Here is a 4,241-nt window from a genome sequence, read left to right as displayed (position 1 = left end):
AAGACTTTTTACATTTCACATTAGAATACATTACTCTTTTCTTGAATAAAATGACCAGTTACTAAAGAAACCATCTTTGGAGGAAGTGTTTAATAAGCGTATTTTATTTAAATCAGGGGCTTACCTCATAGCTCAGTCGGTAAAGAATCTGCCTGTATTGCAGGAGACCTGGGTTCGATTCCTGGGTCAGGAAGATCCTCTGGAGAAGGAAATGGCAACCCACACGTGTACTCTCACCTGGAGAATCCCATGGACAGAGGAGCCTGGCAGCCTACAGTCCATGGGGTCGCAAGAGTCAGACACAACTTAGTGACTAAATCACTATTTAAATAAATCCTCCAGTAGGAAATGGAGAATTTATTGCCTTTACTTAGAAGAAGACTGTGTAAGTAGTTACACGTCATGTTCATTTGTGCCGCTCACCGCATTTCCTTATTAGAAACATTTTATTTCCACATCACAGTTCGCAAAAAGACTTTCAGGTTTCAGAATTCTGTATCTCTTTTGGCTTACTTCCCTCTTGATTCCACTCAGGCTTTATTAATGGTTCGCTTCATATCATCTCCATCTTTGTAAATTTTCTTTAGAATGTTCATTCATTCCTCACTAGGATCTGTTTCGGAGAAGGCAATGGCAACCCACTCCAGTACTCCTGCCTGGAAAATCCCATGGACGGAGGAGCCTGGGCTGCAGTCCATGGGGTCGCTACGAGTCGGACATGACTGAGCGACTTCACTTCCACTTTTCACTTTCGTGCATTGGAGAAGGAAATGGCAACCCACTCCAGTGTTCTTGCCTGGAGAATCCCAGGGACGGCGGAGCCTGGTGGGCTGCTGTCTATGGGGTCACACAGAGTCGGACACGACTGAAGTGACTTAGCAGCAGCAGCAACAGGATCTGTTTCAATGTCATAGGACGTCTCATCTTTCTCAACGTTTTTTTCAACCTGAGTCAGGTAGTTCCACTGTGTGTTTTCTGCTTTCTTTATGTAGATAAGAACTGTATCTTTCTTGACCTTTTTTGAACTGCCTTCCACAGAGATGGGTTTCAAGAGATTGTTCGTAATCATGGAGTAACTCTTCCCATTTAAATTCTTTACCAAAAGATCAAATGATCTCTCTGTGAAATGTACCTGCACATTCCCAGTGGGCACTTGATGAACTCCAGTGAAGTTAATGTAGATTTTCATACACTTGTCTGACTGATCCCATCCATAATTACTGAATTTCACTGTATATGCTGTTTTAATAAGAGCAACCACAGCAGCTAGCTTTTCATTTTCTAAAAGTTTTGCTTTACCTCTGTGATTTCTGCTGCATTTTGTTTTTTATTTCTGTCTCAATCTTGGGTTTTTCAGCTGTGAGGGGACCAGATACTCTTTTTCTGGTGGCTTTTTCCAGCGGCACTTTCAACTCTTCTAGATCTTTCTGTAGCTCTTCTTAATTGAAGCCATGGTTGGGCTGCAGCAGACAAGACCCTGGCTGCAGTGGCACAGGGACAAGAACAGGAAATGCCACCCTGAACATGCTCACCCTGAGCACAGACTGCACTGGCATTGATCATTCATCTTTTTTAAAAAAAATTTTAACAAAAGATTCTTTAAATTCTGTGGTGCTTTATAATTTTCAAAAATTACACATACATGATTTCATATAATTGCATTATTGCCCCTCCCCTGTCACTTCTCCCCAACTGGTAACCACTAGTTTGTTTTCAATATCTTTGAATCTACTTCTTTTTTGTTTATTAACTAGTTTGTTTTATTTTTCAGATTCCACAATATGACTGATAGCATACAGTATTTCGTATTTCTCTATATTATTTCACTAAGCATTATGCTTTCCAAGTCCATCCATTTTACTACAAATGGCAAAATTTCCTTCTTTTATATGGCTTTAGTATTCCATTGTATATATTTATATGCCACTACTTCTTTATCTATTCATCCTGATAGACTCTTAGATTTCTTTCATACCTTGGTCATTATAAATGATGATGCTATAAAGATAGGAGTGCATGTATCTTTTCCATTTCTGTTTTTTGGATATATACCCAGAAGTGGAATTTCTAGGTCATATCAGTTCAGTTCAGTCACTCAGTTGTGTCTGAATCTTTGCAACCCCATGGACTGCAGCACCCCAGGCCTCCCTGTCCATCACCAACTCCTGGAGTTTACTCAGACTCATGTCCATTGAGTTGGTGATGCCACCCAAGCATCTCATCCTCTGTCATCCCCTTCTCCTCCTGCCTTCAATCTTTCCCAGCATCAGGGTCTTTTCAAATGAGTCAGTTCTTCCCATCAGGTGGCCAAAGTATTGCAGTTTCAGTTTCAACATCAGTTCTTCCAATGAATATTCAGGACTAATTTCCTTTAGGAGGGACTGGTTGGATCTCCTTGCAGTCCAAGGGACTCTGAAGAGTCTTCTCCAACACCACAGTTCAAAAGCATCAATTCTTAGCTGCTCAGCTTTCTTTATAGTCCAGCTCTCACATCCATACATGAGCACTGGAAAAACCATAGCTTTGATTAGACAGACCTTTGTTGGCAAAATAATGTCTCTGCTTTTTAATATGCTGTCTAGGTTGGTTGCAGCTTTTTTTCCAAGGAGCAAGCGTCTTTTAATTTCATGGCTACAATCACCATCTGCGATTTTGGAGCCCGAGAAAACAAAGTCTGTCACTGTTTGCCCATCTATTTGCCATGAAGTGATGGGACCAGATGCCATGATCTTAGTTTTCTGAATGTTGACTTTTAAACCTACTTTTTCCCTCTCCTCTTTCACTTTCATCAAGAGGCTCTTTAAAACTAGGTCATATAGTAGTGACCTAAAAATAGAACTACTCTATTTTTAGTTTTTGGAGAAACTGCCATACTGTTTTCCACAGTGGCTTCAACAATTTACATCCCCACGAACAGTGTACGAGGGTTTCCTTTTCTCCACATCCTTCAAGATCATTTATCTTAAATACTACTGAGAGCACTTTAAACATGTTACCAGGGACTTCCCTGGTGGTCCAGTAGTTAAGAATCTGCCCTGTAATGTGGGGAACTAAGATCCCACGTGCCATGAAGCAACTAAGACTGTGTGACAATGAAAGATCTCACATGATGCGACTAAGACCCAGCACAGCCAAATAAATAAATACTTAAAAAAACACATCACCAAACACATTTCTTTTTTCCTTACAAGAGGATGTTAATTGCTTGTTAGATGGTCTGGCAAAATCAGAATCTTTACGCAGAAAATTTATGTCAATTGGCATAATATTCTTAGACATGATTTTCATATAACTTTGTGTTTAACTCTCAATACTCTATTATATACCTTTGATTCTGTTTTCAGACAAAATTTAAATCAAGTTCCCTAAAATTATGCCATTTATGTATTTTTTAAATTACACCTACATCTTTTTTCTTAACCTACTCGATTTTTTGGTACTAGATACAGAAGGAAGACCAAGGCAAATGTGCAGCCATATTAAACTTCACTGTGCTTTGTGGCACACTGACATATTCATAGAAATGGTATTTAAGTGTACAAATGATTATGTTGGAAAGGGTGGTTCAAATATTACCTACACAGCAAGCATCAAGAATAAGACTTGGATAACCTGTTTAGTATGAAGAGTCAGCATCAGTAATCGAATTGTTTATCAGAATAGCTGAAGGTCTTGGTAAGCTGTGGACTTTTTCTAATCTCCTATCTAACATTCCTGGGTTCCTGAGGTGGAGACTTGATTTAAAATCATTGCAACTTAACCACCCAATCCTGAATGAAATCTATCGCACATAACATATTATCCAGGACAGATATGACTTGATTTAGTAAAGCTGAATATTCAAAGGTTTGCACTAAAAAAGCAAGAAATATGGAAATAACGTTCCATTAAAAAAAGCAAAAACATTTTACCAAAAGTATTTACCAATGAGTTGCTTAATTAATTAAAAAAAAGACAGTATATCTAAAATGTAATCTGAGTTTCAAAGCTTTGATTTTTGTCCATATTTTCAGGAAGAAATCTAAAGAAAGAGAAAACATGGAAATCAGAAGTCTTGCAAAACTGTTACATGATTCCTTCCCTCCAGCAGTTTTCTTTATCACACTAAATAAGATTACTTGCTTTATATGTTTTGCTTTTATATAGAAAAACATGTCAAATTATTACCTTTGACTCAAAGGTATAATGATATTTTATTCTATTACAAAACTAGAAGTGTTCCCATTTAATCTAATTGTCCC

The 4,241-nt window shown here is 38.1% G+C and overlaps 1 pseudogene; it reads right to left on the bottom strand.

The window, feature by feature from the left end:
- Positions 1-283: 283 nt before the first annotated feature.
- LOC105001914 lies at positions 284-2,726 on the bottom strand (annotated as a pseudogene).
- Between the last annotated feature and the right edge of the window lie 1,515 nt (positions 2,727-4,241).

This window comes from Bison bison, unplaced genomic scaffold (genome assembly GCF_000754665.1).
Source record: "Bison bison bison isolate TAMUID 2011002044 unplaced genomic scaffold, Bison_UMD1.0 scf7180017864386, whole genome shotgun sequence".
Classification (NCBI taxonomy): domain Eukaryota; kingdom Metazoa; phylum Chordata; class Mammalia; order Artiodactyla; family Bovidae; genus Bison; species Bison bison.
Note: the sequence above shows the minus strand (reverse complement) of the source record. Positions and strands in the feature narration are given on the sequence as shown.